Genomic DNA, 12,645 nt, shown 5'->3' with positions numbered 1-12,645 from the left:
TTTAAAACTAATATATACAAGTGGGACCCCTATTCCACTAACTTTTTTCCACCCACTTTTCTTAACATTTTTTAAAATCCGTGCCGCCCATAAATGAGACTCCTAATGGCGGATGGAGGGAGTACTAAATTAGGAAAAATGTTATGCTAGATATCTATCGTTATTCATTTTATTTTATATATTTTGTTTAATTTTACATTATGCTATTGACATTATTAATTTTATGTAATATTAAAATACTTAATAGAAATATTATGCTCTAATTTTAATTAAAGCTCGATTGAGTCCATTTTATTATTTTATTTATTTATTTGAAGTTGTATTAAAATGGACGCAATCAAGCTTTAATTAAAATTATAGCATAATAATTCTATTCAGGTATTTTAATTTATTTTTCCCCTAGTCAGGCTGATTTGCCAGACTGATGTGATATTTCCTTTATTTATTGAATTTTCCACAAATGATAAAATAAATCTCCTCCATACATAGTAATTAGATATTGTCAATTCACCCTCATATATGTATGGCTTAAGTTGTTTTGGTGAGTGATGATTGTCGACAGAAATAATTTGAGCTAATTTTTAGTTGAATGATTTAATGAGTGCTTAGTATAAATCGAGAGTGAAAATTTAAATTTTCCATCTTCCACTATTTGTTAGTAATTCATAACCATCTTGACAAATTCTAGATTACCATTCTTGGATAGATATTTTAATTTGTTTTTTCCACTATTTATTTATATTTTTTTAATTTGTGAAAAAGACTTGGCAAGTAAGACTGAAAATGTTCTGGGCACGTTTTTATAAATTAAGTTAAGGTTCACTATCAAATAAGTCTAGAACAATCCAAAAATCTTCGTCATTATAATTCAAATTAATTCACTGTGTCACTGTGCTTATATAGTAAGAACTGTTCAATATATTGAAAATGAATAAACATATATTTTTAATTTTTCGATTAAATTCAACACATGAACTTAGATCCCATGAGTTGTGAAATATCCATTTTTTTAATGCAATTAATTTTACTGTGAATATTATGATTTTACTATAATCAAATGCAACACCCAAATATAGTAAAAATAAAATAAATAAAACAATTAATATTTAACATTTTGAAATTGTAAAATACTAAGATATTTAACGGAGGATCAAATGAGTTGCAAATATGAATCTAAATCCGTACAATATTTCTAGAAATCCAAGTGAAAGTACAAAATTATCCCACAACTTATTCTATGAAAAGAATGATAAAATATTTTTTTCACATTTTTAACTCTTCATTTTTAGCAAAGCAAACGTCATTGCATACATAAGGGATTAAGGAATAGGAATAAGCTAGTGGATGACTTTCTCCTTTGTAAAATGATCCTCTTTTTTGCAGCTGAATTCGAGATGAATACTACTAATAAGTTATTATTATATAATGTTTGAATAGCTACGTTCCCTTTTATCAGTCTTAGATAAATCTCTTAAGAATGGACTTCTTGATATGAAATATTGTAACGATTTAAAATTTTATACAAATAATACTAAACAAATAAGATAGGGTTTATCTTGTGTTGTGCTATAGATCATAAAACAAAATAATTCAGGGTTTGAGTTATTAATTGATCAAATAAATTTAGAATTGGTCAATACATCAAAATAAACTACACATTAATCTATATTAGGCAAATTGTTAGAAAAATCATGAAATTTGGTCAAATTTAGATTTGTCCCACAACTTAAAAAATTCGTTGGAAAACCAAGGGGATTGGATTTATTCGCAATTGTTCCACATCGATTTCTTTTTGTGAAATTGTATATAGTATGACAATTGAAAATTAATACGCGGACGTCAACAATATAATACACGTAGGTGATAAGATATTCTCGACGTAGGATAGTTGCAAAAAAAGATCCAAATTTGCCACATGTACATCCAGGTATAATTAGAGAGCTCAGATCGAATCAGTATTGATATACCGACCTACACACAATTCATTTTACCCGACTCTTTCCTCTTAAGAAACTCTAGTCTCAAGAATAAGTGATTTCCCTTCTTCAACCCTTAGTGCCCCAACTTGACCACGGATGGTTGTGCATCATGTATTTGACATTTTAATGCCTAACAATTTGAAACGTATCTCAAACTCTTATCAAATGGAGTTGAAATTAATAACAAGGTGCAACTTGATAAAGAACATGATGTCCATCACCAATAAAGCAACTAGATCCATTGATTTTCTCAAATTTTAACTACATGTTGCCTCTTTATGAGTCAATCTTTCTAGCAAGATGATAAACTAGTTGGTACATACGCTCTATATTATAAAAATATTTTATATCATCTATTATTGCTATGTATTTTATATGCATAAAGGGAAATGCATCCTTTGCTACATACAATGTACGGTACATGGGTTTACCAAATTAATAATTAATATATATACATGGGCTTGATTAAATTATATGTATGGACTTCAAGATTGTAATCCAAATTTTTAAAAATTAGTGAGATTTTGTCATTAAATGGTAGTATTGTATGTATCAAGCTTGAATAAGTCCAGATTGGTAGAGATATTATCACACAACTTGCCCAATTTGGTACACTACTAATTAATTTCTCAAGCTGATCATGCATGTGTTAGCATAAAGCTAATCTCTCTCTAGACCATTGCTTAATATAGTTTGCATAATCCAATTGCTGTTTTTTGTCGTATGTTTTTGGGTTTATTGGATTGAATTTGGGAAGATGATTGGGTGAATAATTTTAAATCACTTACTTTTTTGTTAGATTTCAAACTATCCTTAAAATGACGTGAACTCATTTTGAAAATGTTATTTTATACGTAGAAGGACAACTTTAGAATTCCATCCACTACAAAAAATGCGCGATTTACCGACGGAAAATTCCGTCGGTAATTCTCTATATTCCGTCGGTAATATGCTTACCGACGGTAATACCGACGAAAATATTCCGTGCGTATACTTCACGTCGGTAATATTTACCGACCGATCACATCCGTCGGTAATATTTTCCGTCGGATTCCCCGACCGATTCCTACCGTTGGTAAATTAATTGCAAAATCCGTCGGTAAATGTCGATTATGAGTTCCCACTATTTCCGTCGGTAACTTGGTCACACTATTTCCGTCGGTAACTTGGTCACACTATTTCTGTCGGTAATCAAACCAATTCCGTCGGTAATTAATATGTATTTTTTACAAATTAATTTATAATTTACAGTGAGACCCCTATTTTCTTTTATACAGTCAAATCACCTATGATAGCCAAAATAATCCAATAATAGCAACAAACCAAATAATAATAGCCAAAATAATGAAGATACGATAGATAAAAGGTATATTAGTTAAACATCACCAAAGTACGGATAAAAAAGAACACAAAATAGGGAGTTTATATTAAATATGTATTAAGTCTATGAACCATCATCATCAACGAGTTGTGAGAAATTGGATTGTTGAGACATCAAGTTAAGGGGGAGGATTTAATCCCCCTCCCCAAACACCCTTTCCCGATACACCTCTCTCTCAAATTTATTAAAATAAAATGTAAGTTAAAATATAAATATATGTAGCGTATAAAAAGACAAAACCATTTGAGAGATTTCTTATTTTTCGTTAACCCCCCTAAATTGTCCTATGCCCGGGACCAGGGCCATTCCCCTTTGGGGGCGTTCCCCTTTCCAATCATTAATTTTTTTTCGAGCAAAATTAAAACTTTCCCGGGGTATCAACTTGCCCCTCTCAAGGGTATATAAATTGGGCCCAGGTTGACCTTTATTGTACCATCCTTCCTTATAATATAATCCGGGGTATCTTCTACCATTTTAAATTTTTCCCCAACTTTCCCACATCATTCTTCCATTGGGGGCCGAAAAAATTTAGACAAAAATAAAATACTTTTCTCACAATTCTTCATAATAAAGCTCCTTGACCCCTTTGGTTAGTGCAAATCAAAATAGTTTTTTATGTAACAAAAATAATACTTACTTGAAATTTGTCAAAAATAAAAATTTCCCTTAATTTCAGTGGCTTTTTTGGTTAAACCCGGATTGTTTTAATCCCATGAAATAAAGATGTAATCAATGCACATGCCCTTTTTTATGCTTTTTCACAAGCGGAAAACCTTTTAGAATCCTCATCACCAGAAAGAGAAATTTTTGAAATGTGAGAAAACGTGAGACCAAAGCATTAACATTCCCTGAATCAACAAGAGGGAAAAAAAATCAACATTCAAAAAGTATGACAAAATAAACTATATTGAAAAAGGGTTTAAGAGCACTTAATATCATAAAAAGATAAAATTGTTTTGCAAAAAAAATTTAAATAAATCAAACCGTTCATGCAAAGTATTTAATAAAATTTTTGTACTTGCCCCCCCTTTTTCCAAAAAAAAAGGAAAATGAAAAAACCCCGTGAAAGGCATTAGAATAAAACTGTTGGTTTTTAAAATAGTATATTTTCAATGTGGTTTTTTTCCCATTGATTTTCTAATCTTTACATGCTTCTATCCACTTACAAAGTAGGTTTCAACAAAAACTTTCATGATAATATGCTTCAATTAGCAAGCTTATACAGAAATTTCAAAGTTGAAACATTCTACAATAAGGTTTCTGCACTCCACAAAATGGTGCAAAAATGCTACGAAGATCGACTGCAGGCACGTCCACAACATGACTCTGCTCTCAAAACTCTCTCTCCAAAAGTAAGTCTACTTCACTTTAATTATTTTATAATATTTATGCTCTTCATGTCATATCATTCGTATGTGTTTTGTATCAACTATTAGTAGTGCCCAACCTCCATAATCCAAAATATGCAACAATTAAACATGTGATATAAAATAAGCAAATGGAGATATGAATCATATAAGTCTAAACAAATGAAGGCAGAGGAAGCACCTGATCCTAGCAGCAATGGTATCTAAACAAACTCGAGTTCCCTCAAAAGAGACAAGAGTTCCCTCAAAACAGATCTGTAAAGCAAATTTCTAATAGAGCAAATTTTCTACTAACACATTACATATCACCTCACAATTAGAAGACCAGTGATGCCATACATATCCACTCACAATTAATTCTGCTGACACATTACAAAAACTCCCTAAATATATTGATAATATTAAGTAGAAAAAACCCTTATTATAACATAACATGTAAAAGGAGAAGAATGAAGAGTAATACCTATGTGTAAATGTGAAGTAAAAGAGAGCGCTCAAATGAACCCTAAGCTCGGCGACGCAGAAGAATGAATGACTTCAGCAAACGATTGTGTTTTGGATTATTTAATTTAAATCTTAAGATGATTTAATTATCTTATTGTGTATATTGGAATATTTATATTAATTCTTAAGATTACCGACAGATTAATTCGGTCGGTAATTGCTTTACATTAAAAAATAAAGAAAAACAATACTACATTGTTGTATGTATTCCGTGTAAAATAAAAATGCTATTAAAAAAAGGGGAGAAAATTACCGACGGCTGATTCCCTAGGTATTCCGTCGGTAATCACCAAGGGAATCGTATACGTCGGTAATTCCGTTGGTAAATAGCGCATTTTTTGTAGTGATCAATGGGTTAAATACAATATTAGTCTAATATGGATCAAGTACTCTTCATTCACAATAGTAGTCTCTCTTTACACTTAGGTACGTTCACCAAAATTAGTCTTATTTCATTTTTGTAGAAACTTTCTCGCTACTTCTCTCTCTCATATTTGACCTAGTTTTTTCATTTCATACTTTACCAATTAAGCATTAAGAATCGTAATATCCACAATTTTACTTATGTTGATCTATTGTCGTGGCCAACGTTGGGACAATGATCGATATTTACCTAAAAATTTAAAATTAAATTAGCTAATTAGGGTTTATTGTTATTCTCTAATAACCTTTTTTGTTTGATTTTCAAAAAAATACTTATCTAATTAAAGAAGAGAGATGCCGCCTCAGTTTTATACACATAGTTGAAGCCATTTGAATCAATATTTAACCACTTATATAATGTATATATTAATACTGTGTTTATCTATATATAATCAATTATCGATTACAAGTATACATTAAAAAAAATAATGTTAGTATGGTATTATATTATTCCATCGTTAAACCCAATTATAAACAAAAAGGATAATATAATCATGACGACACCATGCAGGAAAATTCAATACAATTCATAAGATAATAGAATTATATTCTTATCATTATGAATATCTTCTTAATTATTTGGAAATGTGCCTAAATTTTTTTATAGACCAAAGGTAGTTTTACCACCAAACAAACCGTAGGGTTTGAATATAAGAAGACTATCAAGTTGAAGAAAGATCTTTAGACAAAACGCAAACAGCTTGTAAAGCGTGACTATGAATTTATTAAAGATTACAAGTTGATCAAAGTTGGTGGGAATAGACAACATAGAAAGGGCTCATAGTAATTGCCAATTTGGGTTATTTAAACTTATGTTAAATATGTAAGAAGAAAAGAAAAAATCTACGAAATATATTTGAATTGGTTTATTCCAAAACAACTATAGCGACCACAGATAGTACCAATGGTGAGGTCTAAAAAATTGACATAGTTGATGTTATAATTTGAGTATATATATACCACTTGGTTAAATAATGATTAACTTCTTAATATCATCGTTGAGAGGAAATAAATTAAAGCAACAACTACTTTTTCTTATCAAAGTAACATTTAATTTTGAAGAAAAAAAGGAAGACAAAAGACACCATCGCCGACGTCGATTGTTTCTGTGAAGAGAAAAAAATACATATCCATGTATAAGAATAAAGAAAATGACCAATTAAATGCCTTTTAAATTGTATATATAGTTTTTTATTAAAAAATTATCCAATGTCATTATAAGTTTGATGTTTTTTGTATATGATTTTTGTGTATATATTTTACTCGACTTGAAAATTTGGATAAAAAATCTCACATGCATCAAATGTGTAGCAATATAAGTTGTTTGTGTGTTCCAAAATAAATTTACAAAATTAAATCTAGTTAATTAGAAGTAGGTGAATTGGTTATATTAATGATTTTAGGGGGCTTTAACTCTGACATAATTGTACATTAATCACAAAATTCGAATGACAATAGTATTAAATTTTAATTCTTCTTAATTTCCACATATTCTTGTTTAAATAAGTTAAATCGGAAGCTATTTGTAAAATTGAAATGCCAACGTGGAAAAAACGATTAACAAACTAAAAAACATAGTCCATTATAAAAATAACACATCGATCGTCATCTCATTTCAAACCACTACCTTTTTCCATTCTCCTTCTTTTAATTTCAACAAAAACAAAGACTTTTACTTTAATTCTTGAATTTCTTGCTTTATGCGCAATTCTTTCTCGATGGGACAAAGTTAAGCATTTTGGGGTTAGTATTGGACGATTTAGAATGATCGCTAGTGCTACTCAAAATTCCCTATCGAAGTCAACAGGAAAAGTGTATATTAATTCTCTATTCGTCTCGTTATAAGTGACTTATTCGAGGTGGTATGTAAAAATAAGAGAATACTATATTTTTATGAAGTGCTAATATAGTAGGATTGTGAAAAATGGTCATATGTTGAGATACTCACAGTATGAATTTATGACATTCATGTATTTTGATATATATGTTTCAATGAATGATATCGTAAATAGCTCGAATGAAAACTAACATGGTATCCCAGTAGACCCATTCTCGAATCGAAATTCATCGAATGTATTAACCAAGTTGGGTACTCATTTCATTTTACAAATGCTTTATCTGAAATACATTAAATTAAAACTAAAAAGAATATATATTTGAACAAAAATCGATCATGAACCAAAAGACAAAGGAGTGTATGCTGCTAAGCTTAGATTGAGATTAATTTAAATATCTAGTAATTCATTCTTCCTACCATTCATTGGTTTTGAGATAAAATCTCATTACACTTTGAGAGCAGTCTCATCTTCACATATCAGATACTCCTCCCGTCCAAGAAAGTTTATCAATTTTTCCATTTTCATCCTTCCCATAAAATTTGTCACATGTCACTTTTTACTATTTTTAAGAATGATCATATTCCATCGACCCACTCATTCACATTTTTTTATAAAACTAATATATAAAAAGGATTTACATTCCACTAATTTTTTAACACACTAACCATTACATTTCGTAAAATTTTCACTTGATCAAAGTCTGACAAAATTTATAGGATGGTGGAAGTATAGATCAATGCATGAGACCTTATATAATTCATCTAACATGGCATCTGAATAGCTGATGGAACAAGTGATCCTATTTAGACTTGCTAAGATTCATATGTAAATCATCATACATAAAAAATATAAAATACTACTCCCTCCGTCGCACAAAAGACGTCACACTTTCCTTTTTAGCTTTCCCACAAAAGATGTCACATTTCCATATTTGAAAAAATTCTCTCTCACGTAAATATAAAAATCATATTTTCTCTTTCCATTTAACACAAAACAAAACCTCCTAAAATCTCAGTACCATCCCACAAGCGCGACATCTCTTGGGACGGAGGGATTACGAAGTTAAAGGATATTTCAGTCATATCCAATCCCCATATCATGAGATGAAAGAATATATTTCAAATTAAAAATTGATTACAAAAAATAAAAAAGAAAAAAGTGCAGAGATTACATTACTACTACTTGCTACCTTAGGCTGTCAGAACATCTGAACTACAGTGGAGCTCCCTCCCATCCCATCCCTCCACCACCCCAATCCGGCCCCCCGTACGGCCGTCGGCAGTTACACCCCCAGGGGCATTCTCGTCATTCCACACCCTCAAATTGAGTAATTACAGCCTAATCCTATGGCCACTTTCCAAAACAAAAGCACCAACTTGCCCTTCCCACTTGCTCCCATCATACATACAAACCTCCCATGAATAAAACCCCCAATTTTATTACTACAACTTGTCTCCCTCTCTCTTCTCTTCACACATCCATCCACCATTTTATATACCACCTCAAATCACTCCTTATCTCCATCACTTCAATCTCACAATTCCACAAATCCAAAATCAAAAAAAGAAAAAAAAGAAAGGGAAATGCCCTCTTCTCTCCAAATAATCAAGCCCATGAGCTTCCTCCCAGAGGCCGGCGAGGCGCCGAGCGCCTCGCCGCCCCAGTCTGCCCCGCCGGCCGCGGCGCTCGCCCTCCCCGCGGACCTGCTCCGCCACCACACGCACGCGGTGGCCCCGAGCAGGTCTGCTCCGCGGCGGTGCGACCATCGACGCGCCCCTCGAGGCCGTCTGGTCCGTGGTGCGCCGCTTCGACCGACCCCACGAGTACAAGAAGTTCCTCAAGGGCTGCCACGTCATCCTCGGGGACGGCCGCTCGGTGGGCGCCCTCCGCGAGGTGGCCGTGGTGTCCGGCCTCCCGGCCGGGACCAGCACCGAGCGGCTCGAGATCCTCGACGACGAGCGCCACGTCATCGGGTTCAGCGTCGTCGGGGCGACCACCGCCTCCGAACTACCGGTCCGTCACCACCGTCGCCGCCGGCGGCGGCGGCGCCGGCACGGTGGTGGTGGAGTCGTACGTGGTGGACGTGCCGCCGGGGAATACGGAGGAGGAGACGCGGGCGTTCGTTGACACCATTGTCAAGTGCAATCTGCAGTCTCTCGCGGAGATTTCGCGGAAAAATAATAATACTTCATCTGTCCATGAAAAATAGTCTGATCGGATTTGGTGAGGATCGGATACTTTTTCTTTGTAGATCGGTTTTCTAATTTATTTTTTTCTTTTAAAACTAAATTAAATGGGCTGATTAGTTATGATAGTTGGTGTTTTACATCATGTTGAATTAGTTCTTGGAGATCATTATTTGATGTGTTTTGGCAAATTATTGTACATATTTTTATGCTTGAATTAATCAAGATCTTTTTAGGTATTTTGTTTCTTTTCTAATTTCTTATGGATTTTAATGCGTTTAAATAAATTATGTGAATTAGGATTGGTTATCAAATCTGTATATTGATTGGGATATGATTTAGAGAAAATGTGTGTATGCATGATATGTACGTCCAGTCAGTGCAAGCTGAATTATTAGAAAAATAATTAAACAATGAAAGTAAAATACGGTACAAAATTTGTTTATGAAACGAGTAATCAAACTAGTAGTGATTGTTTATTTTTGTGAACACTTTTTTTTTATAAATATATCATGTTTGCTGCAATATAGTACTACAAATTTTATCACTATATAAAAAAATCCATCCTAAAAATTGTCCTAGTATTTCGAGTAATGAGACCATATATTTTATTTATTACAACGAGACTATAATTTTGTTTACATGAGAAACAATGAATTAAATTTAAGTACACTGTTTAAAATTTAAAATTTAATCAACGGTGATAGACCCTTATAAAAAATAAAGTTTAGTATTAAAACTTGGAACATATTTGAAATGAAACACCTAATTAATCGAATGTATAATATTTATGTATAGGAAAAAATTCAGATCTATTTACATGATACAATATCTTTGAACGTTATGAATCTCTACGTGAGAGATTCATTAACGTTTCACTTAAGAGTGGGGGGGTTGAAGCCAACCTCTTTTTTCATTTTTTGTTTCTTTAAATTTTCAAATTGGTAGAAATTATTGAAAATTATCTTCGGCCTTACTAAGTCGATGTTACCGTGACCAAATTATTAGAAGATTAAGGACTAAAATCGATAAAACAATTTTTATTTTTCGCATCCTCCCAAAAATACTACTCCTAGTAGGTCGGAACCATTTAAAAATAATAATAAAAATAATAATAATAACAATAGTAATAATAATAATTATTATAATAATTACCATTATTATTAACTATATATACAGAGTATGACTTCTAACTATTTATGCAATGAGAGGTTGTACGTACTATGCTCGAAATTCCAATGTAAAACTTCTAGAAAACACACACTTTATCCTATATAAATTATGCGTGACTAAGGTGTTATAAATCATGTAGGTGGATAAAGTGAAAAAAACATTTAACTTTGTCATGCATGGAAATTTCTACATTGAAATGAAGAGAGAGAAATATATATAAATATATCTCAAGTAGCCAACTTTGTTGGTTGAAATGAGGAATCAATCAAACAGCTTTAATCCGCCTAATTTGAAATCGAAGCCAACTTGTTGTACAAATAAATCCCAACTTGTTGTACTATTAATTTCTTTTGGGGTTTTCTTCCTCTTTTCCATGAATTTTCTTTTAATATTTTAATTTTCTCAGATGAAAGGATGTGCAAGTGGCCAAGCAGGCCATTCAATTCATGATTGTCCTCTCTGTATATGCAATTATTAATTTATTGTACTAATAAAACTTTTACATCACTATGTTTATTGTAAATGTTTTATATTAATTATTAATGTAAGCAATATATGCCTTGTGCCCTTGCATGTAAGTTACTACATGAGTAATAGTAACACGATATTAATTAAGTGATTCTTGATTTTCCAAACGTAATCCAAGTGTTTCCAATTTTATTTAATTTTATGTAAATGAATTAAGTTGTAGTAGTATAATTTGTAAATATAATGCAGTCAATTCTTCGGGCTTGTCAAATTATTTTAGTGGCGCAGTTGAAAGATTTTTCTATCTGAAAATCTTGGACGGCCTCGTGTCGGTTCATCCGTAACACTATAAATAAATTTATTGTATATCTTTTTACCCCTCCGTTTCAAAAAAAAAATCTCATGTCCCATTTTAAAAATTTCAGTCATTTTTTCGCATTTGTTTTATAAAAATGATCTTTTAATAAATAATTACGTGGAAAATAAAAAAGTAAGAGAGAATAATGTTGAAAAAAGTGGAGAAATGATGAAGAGAGAAAATAATATTGGGAAAAGGGGACTTACACTCCCAAAGGGGACGGAAGTAGAGTATATACTTTAAGTTCAGACGGGTTTTAAAGCGAAATTAGTAAAATAAGTGAGAGGAGAAGAAAAAAATCTTAAAGTATAGTTAGTGCGAATGAGTCTCACCTCATTAAAGATTAAGAAAAGTTTTAAAATTAGAAAGTCTATTTTTATGGGACGATAAAAAAGAAAAGAGTGAATATTCTTGTACGGAGAGAGTATTAAAATATTCTAATCATGGTCGTATTAGGTTTGGTGGATGAAACAAGATTGAATGTTACGAGTGCAGTTTGATCGGATATATATGGTTCGGGATTTTATCTCGGGGCAACGCCCCATAAAATTAATTTTAACTTATTATTGAGCGCACTTCTCCTTGCTGTAGAAGTGTCGAGTCCTATTGAGATTTACTACACAAAATAGGTATTTTCTTTTTCATAATTAATAAAATCATTTAATTTATTTATTCTTTTTGTAGTTCTAAAATAGAGAGATATTAAGTTGTAGAACTAGACCTGATTTTGGATATATGTGTAAAGATGTATGAAAAATAATTTATAATTAAATGGACCAATTATATTTTCAGGCCCATATCTTAATGGGCCCATGTAAAGGGAGCGCGGTCGTGGTGGTGGAATGGCCACGATGGCGAAGGCCTGTGGCTGAAGAACAGAAGATTTAATTAAATAATGGAGCCAATAATTGGTTTGGTTATTTAGATATTGGGTTTATAATTTCACAAATGGGCCTACTATAGTTGTT

At 32.0% G+C, this 12,645-nt stretch overlaps 1 pseudogene; it reads left to right on the top strand.

The window, feature by feature from the left end:
* The first annotated feature begins 9,075 nt into the window (after positions 1–9,075).
* Positions 9,076–9,917, top strand: LOC125211194 (annotated as a pseudogene).
* Positions 9,918–12,645: the final 2,728 nt, after the last annotated feature.

This window comes from Salvia hispanica, chromosome 1 (genome assembly GCF_023119035.1).
Source record: "Salvia hispanica cultivar TCC Black 2014 chromosome 1, UniMelb_Shisp_WGS_1.0, whole genome shotgun sequence".
Lineage (NCBI taxonomy): Eukaryota > Viridiplantae > Streptophyta > Magnoliopsida > Lamiales > Lamiaceae > Salvia > Salvia hispanica.
The sequence above is the reverse complement of the archived record's forward strand: the minus strand, read 5'-3'. Positions and strand labels throughout refer to the sequence as shown.